At 45.5% G+C, this 12,857-nt stretch overlaps 1 protein-coding gene across 3 annotated transcripts in view; it reads left to right on the top strand.

The window, feature by feature from the left end:
- LOC148517925 (protein kinase C delta type-like) overlaps window positions 1-7,860 on the top strand; it is a 122,871-nt gene extending 115,011 nt beyond the window's left edge. For all 3 annotated transcript variants that reach the window (XM_088478058.1, XM_088478056.1, XM_088478057.1), the window contains one exon: window positions 6,668-7,860. The gene's annotated coding sequence lies outside the window, so the exon portion shown is untranslated. The remainder of the gene's footprint in view (window positions 1-6,667) is intronic.
- Window positions 7,861-12,857: the final 4,997 nt, after the last annotated feature.

The raw sequence follows: 12,857 nt of genomic DNA, 5'->3' as shown, positions 1-12,857 counted from the left end.
GACGCAGTTCTTGTGCTGAGCGGAGAGGTCGGGTTGGGAGATATTTTGAGATGAGTGAAGAGATGTATGTTGGTGTAATTCGGTTAATGGCCTTATGTGTAAGTAACACTATTTTGTATTGAATACGGTAGAAAACTGGCAACCAATGGAGGGACTGACAGAGCGGGGCAGCAGACGATGAACGTTTGGCAAGGAAGATAAGCCTCGCAGCTGCATTCATAATGGATTGTAATGGCAATAGCCTGTTTTTGGGAAGACCAGTAAGGAGACTATTGCAATAGTCAATGCGGGAAATAATGAGTGCATGGATTAGAGTTTTTGCAGTGTCTTGTGTGAGATATGGTCGAATTTTGTATATGTTTTTTAGATGTATGTAACATGATTTTGAGACAGATTGAATGTGGGGAACAAAGGACAATTCAGAATCAAGGATGACACCAAGGCAGCGAGCTTGTGGGGTGGGGTGGATTGTTGAGTTATCAACAGTGATAAAGAGATCAGATTGGTAACTGTTATTGGCCGGTGGAAATATAATTAATTCTGTTTTAGAAATATTAAGTTTCAGGTAGCGAGATGACATCCAAGATGAAATGGCAGAAATACATTCAGTGACACGGACCAATACAGATGGTGATAAATCTGGAGAGGATAGGTAGATTTGAGTATCATCCGCATACAGATGGTACTGAAATCCAAAAGAGCGGATTAGTTTGCCAAGAGAGGTGGTATAGATTGAGAATAGCAAAGGACCTAAGACAGAGCCTTGCGGCACTCCAACTGATAGAGGTAGCGAAGAGGAGGCAGAATCAGAAAAACGAACAGAAAAAGAGCGATCAGATAGGTAGGAAGAGAACCAAGAAAGGGCTGTGTCCTTAAGACCTAGGGATTGTAATGTTTGTACGAGAAGAGAGTGGTCAACAGTGTCAAAAGCAGCAGAGAGATCTAGAAGAATTAGAAGTGAGTAATGGCCTTTAGCCTTGGCAGTGACCAAATCATTTACTACCTTAGTCAGTGCTGTCTCTGTGGAGTGCTGGGAACGGAAGCCAGACTGAAGTGGGTCCAATAAGTTGTGGGTGTTAAGAAAGTGTGTGAGGCGGGTGTAGACAAGTCTCTCCAGTAGCTTGGAGGGGCATGGGAGCTGGGAGATAGGACGGTAATTAGAGAGAGTGTTAGGGTCAGAATTTTGTTTTTTCAGAATGGGAGTAATCACTGCATGCTTGAACAGTGATGGAAAGATGCCAGTAGAAAGAGAGAGATTACAGATTTTAGTTAGGGTTGGGATGAGCACAGGAGACAGAGCTTTACTAATTTGTGAGGGTATAGGATCTAGAGGAGAGGTAATAGAGTAGGAGGATGAGAAGAGTGTAGATACTTCATCTTCATTTGTGGGGTCAAATGAAGAGAATGTGCCAGAGGGTTCAGGTAGGGAATTGAGTAGGTCACTAGCTGAGGAAGAGAATAACATTTCATTTCGGATATTATCAATCTTGTCCTTGAAATAGGAAGCAAGATCTTGTGCACAGATAGTAGCAGGTGGCTTGGGTGAGGGAGGGGTAAGAAGCAGTTTAAATGTATTAAAAAGTCGCTTGGGGTTAGAGGCTTGAGCAGAGATTAGAGATTGGAAATATATTTGCTTGGCAGTGTCCAGAGCAGTACGATAAGAGTTGTAGATAGACTTATATGTGAGGAAGTCACTTGGAGTGCGAGACTTTCGCCACTGACGTTCTACTTTACGTGAGAGTTTTTGTAGGTGCCTTGTTAAGTTAGAATGCCATGGTTGACGTCTGAGTCTACGCGGAGTGTGATGGGTAGCTGGAGCTACTTCATCGAGGGCTTTTACTAAAATCTGGTTTAGCTGTGATGCAGCAGTCTCAGGAGAAGTGAGTGCAGAAATTGGTGAGAGTTGTTGTTGTAGAGAGGTAGATAGTTGTTGAAAGTTAATCACATTAATATTTCTGCGGGTTTTAGGAGGTTTGGTTGATTTCACTGACATTGAGGTTGATGTAATGGAGGAAAGTGTGCAGGTGATAAGATTGTGATCTGAGAGAGGGAAAGGAGCATTAGTGAAATCAGAAACTGAGCATAGTCTGGTAAATACAAGATCAAGGCAGTGGCCCTCCTTATGAGTAGAGGAGTCAGTCCATTGGGAGAGGCCAAGAGAGGAGGTTAGAGAGAATAGTTTGGTGGCATGAGGAGATTGTGGACTGTCAATGGGGATATTGAAATCACCCATAATGATGGTGGAGATGTCTGAGGATAGGAAGTGAGGGAGCCAGGCTGAAAAATGTTCCAGAAATTGGTGCGGTGGCCCAGGCGGGCGATAGATAACAGCAACTCGCAGAGAGAAAGGGGTGAAAGTCCTGATAGAATGTACTTCAAATGATGTAAATGTGAGTGAAGGTACCTGTGGGAGAACTGTGAATGTGAAAGATTGGGAGAGTAATATTCCTACCCCACCTCCTTTACAATTGCCAGGCCTGGAGGTGTGTGAGAAGTGTAGGTTACCATGTGAAAGTGCAGCAGGGGAGACAGTGTCTGATTGTGTTAGCCATGTTTCTGTTATTGCCAGAAGGTTGAGGTTGGTTGAAATAAAGAGGTCATGGATGGATGTTAGTTTGTTGCAGACAGAGCGTGCATTCCATAATGCACATTTTAGTGACTTGTATGGTGAAGGGAATTAATGGTGAAAGAGATTAATAATTTTCTAATATATCTCTTCCCCCACAATACCCACCACATACCAATCACCAACTAATGATCCGCATATGTCATCCATGCCCTACGTCCAAATGCTCACCCCAAATCTAATATATACCAATTAAAGCCTCATAGTAAAGGCACATATATTTTGGCAAATGTAAGGCCTCATGATAAAGGCACTTACCTAAATGCATCCAAATTGAGAGCCAGCTTACCTGGGAGTCACCCCTGGGAACTTTAATTGGTATATATTACATTTGGGGTGAGTGTTTGGACGTAGGGCCCCCCGAGGCTACTCTGGCTGGGCCTCCTCAGGGCATCACCACTTAATACACATAGTAACTTTTCACATCACCTTTTATGTTTGTTTATTATTCATGTATTTTCTCACATATATTTTAACCTCTCATTCCACACTTATTGATTACTCACACACATCTATACTTTACACTGCACTATCACTCTTTTTCCATTTTCGTGTGATGCCCTGTGGAGGTCCTGGGCTGGACTTTTTTGGGGTGCACTGCGCCCCGGACGTGAACCTCTTATTGTTAGGGACTGCTAGTGACAGAGAAGCCGTGACGAGGCCTAGCAGCTTCCCATGTATTTGCAAATGCATGCAACCAATATCTCTGATTTCTATTACCATATAGTATTCATATGTTGTTGCTAGTACAATTCAGTGTGCTGAGGAACAATAGGGGGTTAAAACCCCCCTCTCTTTTCTACTTGTATGACCCCTCCCTTTCATGCACCTGAAAAGTACTATCAGATTGATTGAGCAGCTGCCATTTTTTTGTTTGCATTTATAATCATGAAATATTTGGAAAAGGACATGTTTGTAGGAGGGTGCTTATTCAGTTTACTGGGTGGTGCTGAACAACCTAGCATCGGCCCTGTCTGTATGTTGTGTGCATATACACTATATATATATTATATGGAAACTCCCCCCGCTTGTCCCTGCACAGCGGCACTACTGTGTCTCTAGCATGACTCACATTACACAGCAGCACCCTCTGTGTTCTCTTTAGCTCCTAAGGTAAGACAGACTAACCACCAATGACCGTCTCCTCAGGGCTATATTTACATTTTTGTAAGCTCACTGTCTGCTGTCCTGCTGCAGCTGCCTCATGCATCTAACATCTAGTCAGAGCCAGGGACTTGAAGATTTTCCTCCCCTCACACCCCTGCAACCTAGTAGAACCCCACAGTGTCAGCACATACAGTAACCCAGCACAAAGCCCAGAAATCACACCCGCACACTAATACAGATAGGATATAGCAGCACAGATGGTGTAATGGTTAGCATTACTGCCTCACAACACTGAGGTCGTGGGTTCATGTCCCACTACAGCCCCAACTGTGTGGAGTTTGTATATTCTCCCTGTGCTTGTGTGGGTTTCCTCCCACACTACAAAAATATACAGGTAGGTTAATTAACCCCCAACAAAAATTAACCCTAGTGTGTCTGTGTGTGAGCATGTGGTAGGGAATAAAGATTGTGAGCTCCATTGGGGCAGGGAATGATGTGAATGGCCAGATATTCTCTGTAAAAGCACTGTGGAATATGTATGCACTATATAAATAACTGGTAATAAATAAATATAGCAATATATACATAGAATAGGTACAACAAACAATAAATAAATCTCATGAGCAAGGGTCACAACAAAATCATTTTTGTTTAATGCATGTAGCACACATAAGTAAAATTTACATATAAATGTGCTTTAATTTCACTGATCATTTTGCTAATATGCTTTTGACAGTTTTTCAATTGAATTCTGTACACAGTGTTATAGTAATTAACCAGTTTATGTATCTTTATTAGGTTTATTTCATTCTGATGTAGAATTTTTTTTTTCAAGGGGGGGGGGGGGGGGGGGCATTTCACAATTTGCCCTGGGCACTAAAAACCCTGGTTACTGTACGCCTCTGCTATACACCCTAATTTTAATCCTAATAAGTGGTGCTACCATGCTGAGATGAAGTCCTACTGTATATAAGAAAAAGAGGATGATGGTGCATACTCTGATTCTTTGGAAGGTTACATTATGATTAGAGGCCTTTTCCTGTAATTAACCTGCAGGTGCTATGAGGACCCCTTGTGGACTGGGTGGTGGACAGTTGAATGATATAAATGTTAAATAAACCTTAATAACTAATAAGCAGGGCCGTAACTAGGGTAGAGCGATCTGTGCCATCACACCGCAGGGCAGGGGGGCGCTGTTTGAGCCTTTCAATTTTCTGTTCATATTCATTCTCACTTGTAACTTCCTCTTCATATATCCCCAGCATCTCCTGGTCCAGGCCCTTCCCCATGAGGCCATGCTCTTTTTTCGGGTGCGTTTTGTCCCCATTTGAAAAACAGGGGGGGCGCCAATGCTCTTTCTGGCACAGGGCACCAAAAATTCTAGTTACAGCTCTGCTAATAAGACTTTCTTATGAAAAAAGTGCTAATAGCACACAAAGGTATTGTTCACTCTAGCACCCTGCACCTGTTGCAACCTGTGCAGTTCCTCTTTCTTGCCTGGGGTGTTGCTCTCTGCTCTGGTGCTTCTAGCACACTCAGCTGATGCAACAAACTAGTGAAACACATACCACAGTGTGCTAGATGCACCAGAGCAGAGAGCGACACCCCAGGCAGGAAAGAGGAACTGCACAGGTTGCGACAGGTGCAGATGCTAGAATGAAGACTACAAAGGTGCTAAGTGTCATTTACTAACTGCAACATATGATGACGGTCAGTGTGTGTTCTGTTTTTTAAATGTGCGTATTAGGACATGCACAGGGGAAGCCCATGTTATACCTTTGGTAACTGTCCACAAAATGTAGATAAAGCTGTATTGGATGGATTGTGGGTGCACATGGAAATGTAGATGATGGAAAGAATAAAAGCGTCACGTTACATTCCGGCCTCCTATTATTACACCATCAGCCTATTCATTACTTTCCTATATTACACCTTCTCCTAAAACAAGCATCACCAGTAATATATTAATAATGACTGGGAGGGTACTGGGAGGGTTGTGGACAGTCTCTTACTGCATGTGTCCCTTTTATATGTCAGTACTATTATTACAAAGCGTATATATGTGCACCTAGTCAGGCATTCATCTGAGAGATGTCTGGGTGATACAAAAGCCGTCCTACTGATAGTATAGAGTTAGACCATCTCCTAATTACAGACACCTTCTAAGATCCTTTAGTAGAGAATAGTCTCTGCGACCACCCACTAACCAGAGAATGCCCCTATACATGCCCAATCTCCTTCCCTTCAGTCTCATTTACATATCACATCCTGCAAGTGCAGCCCCCAATATTTAGCTACAAACACTGATTATCCCAACTTGCCCCATCAAGATGTTGCACCACCCCATAGATATATAGATCCAGGTGCTTACTGTATAAGTGTGCACATTAGTGCAAGAAGAGATGTCACAAGGCAGCATATGCTCTGCAGCAGGGATGTAGTAATCTGAAGCTGGAATGCAGAATGATGCGGGCCCGAATGAGGCAAGTACAGGACGCCCATTCTCTTAGCCGCGTTGTAGGTTTAGGGCACCCCTGGGGGGACTTAGGGCTATGCACCCCCCGGGGAGGGTTAAGGTTAGGCTAGGGGAAGGGGGGGTTGGGACTAGGCACCCCCCCCGGGAGGGTTAGGGTATGGGTAGTTAGGTTTAGGCCCTAACGGGAGGAGGTTAGGGTTAGGCACTAGGGGGGAGGTTAGGGTTAGACACCCCTAAAGGAGGGTTGGGGGGGGGGAGAAGGGAGGGTTACTTACCTCTCTGCTTCAGGATTTGAACCGGTGGCTGTACAGCCGCCGGCAATACAATCCCACTCCCTGCAGAGGCGTAGTGTTACACTCTGTTATATAACCCGGCTATACAGTATCTAGTTGTACATGTGACCAGAGTGCACATGTGTAATAGGTATACTGATCTGATATTCATTTGTAATTATACAGCACATCGAATACCATGCAGATGTCAAGATTATAGAAGACTGAAGATTGTAGAAGACTGAAGATTGTAGGAAGACTGAAGATTGTAGCCTTATGAATAAGATTTGTTAAATTCTATGAAAACTGTTCTTTTATATGTAGAAAAACGTGATTTATATGTATTACCTTAATCACTTTTATACTTATTTATTTACTTTTATATTTTAATATTTAGGTTTATATATATTTAATAGATAAGAGATAATAACATCAGAGGTGTGTGCTGGCCGGCTGGAAGGGGTGGTTTGGAGGCCGGATATACATAAAATAAATTTATATAAAATGTAATGGATTGTAATATGAGGATGGTTCAATAAGTAAGGTAACATAACCTCTCACCTGTGTAATATTCTCTATTTCATTCTAATATCCGGGCAGTCCAGAGCAGGTAGACCACTGCTTCCCTTCACGTCCGTTACACTGCGCCTCATATAAGTCATTGTCACAAGTCGCCATCGTGCTCCGATTGTCTTTCCTCCTCCAGGTCGCGAGTCACACGCCCGGACTTCTGCTACTGTGTAACGTAAACACCTTACTGGGATGACACCTTCTGTTGCTCGGAGATTGAGATGCCAGATTATGTGATACTGGATGACGTTTCCTCCTCACCTGTGGATTACCATTAATCACCTGCCCTGTTAGTCTATTGGTTCAATCCCTTTGTTAAGCCTGCCTGTTCATTGCCGGCTATAGCATGTCTAACGTGTGCTTTAGGTTCCTGCCACTCATGTATCTGTGATTCTGCCTGTGTTTTGGAGATTGTCAGCTATTACGCTCATTCCATTTCTTGGCTCTCAAACTGCACCTCGGCTATCAAAGCCACATCTCGGCCCTCAAGGTCGCATCTCTACATTTTACATCTCAGCTCTCCAGCTGCACCTCAGCTCTGAAGCCGCACCTCGGCCCTCAAGGCCGCATCTCTGCCTGAACCTCGGCTCTCGCAGTGGCAAATTGGCTCTCAAAGTCGCAACTCAGCCCTTTGGACTGCTACTCAGCCATGATATCCATCAGCTCTTTAAGCCACACCCTATTCCTCCTTGTATATCTCACCCTTTCCTGAGATTCAACAGTCACATAATATCTTGTGGCCCTAGGATAACCGTGTAAGCCTCTACTATCTCGAGTTAAGTCCAGGCGGCCACCTAAGTACCGGTGAACGTGTCCAGTTCTAAGGGAACAGCAGGTGGTTGTTATTGGTGAAGACCTCATCTGTATGATTCTAGAGGTCTTACACGGTGAGTCCTAGGGGACCATAACAGTTATACTGTCCCAACATCAGTTGTAAGATGGCAGGGCTGGCGGAAATATGGTCAAACATTGAGGTGCGTAGTATAATCAGATTTGTGTGTCTAAAGGGCATATTAGCAGCTGAAATTCATCGCCAACTTGTTGAGGTGTACGGTGATAATGCCATATCATGGAAACAGGTTAGGTTTGGTTCACTGACTTTGATAATGGCCACACTCTGCCAACCGCACGTCTGAGTTCTTATGGTGCTGGCATTGGGAGGTACTGGACTATCCGCCCTACAGCCCTGACCTGGCACTGAGTGATTTCCATCTCTTTGGACCATTGAAGGAGCAGCTGGGTAGAATGTGATTCACAACTAATGGTGAAGTTCAGCAATCCATCATGTCCTGGCTATGTACTGATTTCTTCTACAGTATGCTGGATAGATACCTTGGTACACTGTATGAATAAATGCTTAGACAAGTATGGGGCCTAGGTGGAAAAATAATCTGTAACAAGGCCATACTATTGATTATACGTATATGTACGAGTTGAATAAACTTACGCAATGAGAGGTCTTGTTAACTTATTTACTGAACCACCCTTGTACATAAAATAAATTTATATAAAATTGAATGGATTTTAAAATAAAATATGAAGAATTGTAAGAACAAACACAATAAATGTTTTCCAGAACATTTCCTGCTGAGTGATGCATTATTCAGATACTTGGTGTACAGAAAAAGACAGGAAGCTTTCTACAATTCATTATAATAAGCGTAGTTACTATACATGTGGTATAGGAATCTGTAGTTACCAAGCTGTCTAACAGAATATTATCTACACATATTCACATAAATACTACTAAATACATATAAAATGGCAGGGAAATAAAACAGGACAACCCACAATAGACATTGCCTCTCCCAGTCAGCCACTTCCCCACACTAGCACCAGCCCTGGTGGTAGCATATTTGTGTGTACAGGCAGGGCCGGATTAAGGCCCACATGGGCCTGGAGCTGAAAATGTTCAAAGGCCTGTACTGAGAAGGGGAAGAGCTGTGATCGATGCTGTGTGAGTGTGTTCAGAGTCACCTTGTTGTGTACATCCCCTACACTATGAACACTGACTACAAAGAATTAGAAAAATTGCATAATTTTATCGGGGGTGGGGGGGACTAGAAAAACTTTTTAAATAAATACAGCTGGTAATCTTGCTGTCATGTTAATAGGCCTATTTTTATGTGGAGGCCTGGAGCTGTAGCTCCATCCGCCCCATTGTTAATCTGGCCCTGTGTACATGTGGCTGTGTGTGAGTGCATATGTACAGAGCTGGATTTAGACCTCACGGGGCCCCAGGCTGGAGAGGCGCTCTCCCTGTAGCTGCTTCTGAGTCCACTGTTGCTGCACCTATATGACAAACTATATGACAGACAGCAGCAGCCTGCTGCAGAGAAGTGCAGCTGAGCCTGAGCGACTCTTTCTATATACGCCCACCCCTTGCTGTTCCCTCTCCTGGCCCTCCCCCTTCCTCCCCTCTCATATCCTCCCACTGCACTGAACCTTACATGCTGTTAAATGACATGACAGCCAGGAAGTGGGCTGAGCCTGCCTGGCTAAGCGGCTCCTCACCACCACCAGCGGCACAGCCAATCTTGTTACCCTTAGCCACCACCCCCCCTTCTTCTGCTCTCTGCTGCAGCTGCTGAGTGGCTGAGCCTGTGCTGTCAAACTGAATGGCAGCCAGGCAGCGAGCTGTGTCTGCCCCGAGCTGAAACGGAGCTGGAGAGAGGCTCCGCCTTCTATCCTCACAGCTCAGCCACTCACTGACTGTCCTTCCCCTCCCACTAATCTGGGCTGCATGCATCGCACCGCCAGGGAAAGGCAGCCACAGACACACTCCCAGCAGCAGCTGGAGCTGAAGGGCTGCTCAGGAGGCTGCAGCAAATGTGCGGGCCAGGCAGAAATGGAACAGCAGCAGGTCAGTGCTCCCGTCACAGTGTTTGCCCATTCTCCAACCCAATGTTCCCCACCATTACTGACGCCCCATCCCAGTGTCTCCAATACTACAAGCCCAGTGTATCCCTCTCCTTCCTTCCCCAAACCAGCTCACTGCACCCATGCCACTGCCCCCCACCTAGAACCCCCCAGCCAGTCACAGTGATCCCTCCTCATTCAGCTTAGTGTTCCCACCTCTATATCACTTTCCCTCCCCATCCTGTCCAGTCTCTCGATCCACAAAGTGACCCCCCATCCAGCCCAGTGTTCCGTACTATCTGAATGACCCCTCATCGCAGTGACTCCCACCCTGCCAGCCCAGTGTCGCCCCCCAAGCAACACACTGTCCCATCTAACTGCCCCTCAGCAAGAACCCCTAGATAGTCTTGTCACAGTGTACTCCTTTTTCCAGCCTAGTGTTCCCCCTCCCACTACCATCTCACTGCCCCCTTCCAATCTAGTCTACCTGACATCACCCGCTACCTCTCCCTCTCACTCACTGCCTGTCACACAGTGCCTCTCACTGTCATACTCTAAGTCAGGCATGTCAAAAATGCGGCCCGAATAAACATTTTATGAGGCCTGACAGTGTGGGCCCACATATATATATCAGCTCCGATTGGACAGTGTTTACTTTATTTAAAGCTGGCAACGCTGGTCTCTGAAGTGATCAGAAGCCTCTGATTGCTTCAGAGGCCAGCATTCCCAATGATGCAGAGCGTGGGTGACGTCATGACGTTTCCCGCAATGAAAGGAACCTGTGCCTGCCGCTCTGGATCTAATTAGATCAAGTCAACGGCAGTGTCTACGTGGGACGGTGGGAGTAAAGCCGGCGAGGACTGGAGCGGTGCCCAGCGGCCAAAGTGAAGAAAGGTAAGTACTGCACAGCAGAGTGGGGCCTGTTCTATACTGGGAGGGAGCACAGCATAAGGGGCACAACATATGGGGTATTACTGGGGGCTCTGCATAAGGGGCACTACTAGGGACATTACTGGGGGCTCTGCATAAGCGGCATTACTGGGGGCTCTGCATAAGGGTTATTACTGGGGGTTCTGCATAAGGGGCACTACTAAGGACATTACTAGGGGCTTTGCATAAGGGGCATTACTCATTACTGGGGGCACAACATTAGGGGCATTACTGTGGGCACTGCATAAGGGGCACTACTAGGGACATTACTGGGGGCTCTGCAAAAGGGGCATTACTGGGGCACAACATAAGGGGCACTACTGGGGGCACTACTAGGAACATTACTGGGGACTCTGCATAAGGGGCATTACTGGTGCTCTGCATAAGGGGCATTACTGGTGCTCTGCATTAGGAGCATTACTGGGGGTACTACTAGGGACATAACTGTGGGCTTTGCATAAGGGGCATTACAGGGGGCTCTGCATAAGGGGCACTACTAGGGGCACATCAAGGGGCATTACTGTGGCACTGCATAAGGGGCATTGCATATAGGGCACAAATTCAAGGGACATTGCATAAGGGGCACTGCATTGGTTTTTTATTAATAATTAACCTTTTAAAATTGCATATAAGACTTTATACTGTTAAGACCTTGAAAATTCGGCCCAGTTGGTATTTTGAGTTTGACATGCCTGCTCTAAGTAATCTACTGCCTCTCCCTGGTGTCGCCCACTGCCTCTCCCTTGTGTCCCCACTGCCTCTCCCTGTCACCCTTTGCCTCTCCATGGCATCAACCACTGCCTCTACCCTCTCCTGACACCCTCTGCAACTTCCTGTCACCCACTACCTCACTGCCTCCCATTATCTCTTCCTATCATCCACTGCCTCACCCCCTGCTTCTCCTTGATGTCACTATCTCCCCGTCACGCTCACTGTCACCCATTGCCATTCACCCTCTCCCTGTTACTTACTGCCTCTCCCTGTCATCCTCTATGTCACCCATTGCCTCTCCCAGTCAGCCACTTCCCCACACTAGCACCGGCCCTGGTGATAGCATATTTGTGTGTACATGTGGCTGTGTGTGAGTGCATATGTACAGAGCTGGATTTAGACCTCACAGGGCCCTAGGCAAGATACAGGTTTGGGGCCCCCTCCATTAAACAAATCTGTGCATATATTACAATAGGTTTCGCTGCAGCAATATACATACATTATAATATATAAATATATATATATTATTATTTTTTTGTATGCCCTCGCACCAGAGCCGGCCCTAGGCATAGGCATTCTAAGCAAATGCCTAGGGCATCTGGAATTCCTGGGGGCATTCCACGCTCTGCTGGCTGCTGCAGAGATTGATAAGAGCTCAGCCCTCTGATCAGGCCAGTGGAGGGGGGTGTTGAGGGTAATTCCTCCTCTCTTTACTCTTCAAGATACATGCAACTTACAAGGAATTACATTGTTCTTCAGCAACCCCCTTGAGGGTCCCCCAGCTCCAGCAGTGTCTGGATACAGCTTCCCGGCTAAACAGTGAGTGAAGTGCAGTACTGCTGGGAAAACCTTCTATGAAGAGGAATGCTGCAACTTCTGCTTTTGTGATGCAGTGTATCCACTGCCCCCATTTACCCCCTCACTACCTGTCTGTTTAGATAAATCCACTGATTTAATTACATGGCATGAACAAGACACACCGCATCATCTAACAGTGGCCCGAAACGATCGTCGGGCCACTGTTAGCTGATGCGGTGTGTCTTGTTCATGTATATATAGTGTATATATTTATATGTATATTTTATATATAGCCCTTCCCATACTGCCCTTCCCACACACTCTCTTCTGTGGAAACTCCACCTGGGAGGCAGAGGAGCATGTGGGGGAGAGAGCAGTATGTATACAAGTCAGGAAGTCAGGGAAGCATCGGGAAGGGCTATATATATATATATATATATATATATATATATATATATACACTCACACATATATACGGTATATATATATATATATATATACACAGCCA

This window comes from Taudactylus pleione, unplaced genomic scaffold (assembly GCF_031769625.1).
Source record: "Taudactylus pleione unplaced genomic scaffold, aTauple2 ptg000206l, whole genome shotgun sequence".
In the NCBI taxonomy this organism is placed as follows: Eukaryota; Metazoa; Chordata; class Amphibia; order Anura; family Myobatrachidae; genus Taudactylus; species Taudactylus pleione.
Note: the sequence above shows the minus strand (reverse complement) of the source record. Positions and strands in the feature narration are given on the sequence as shown.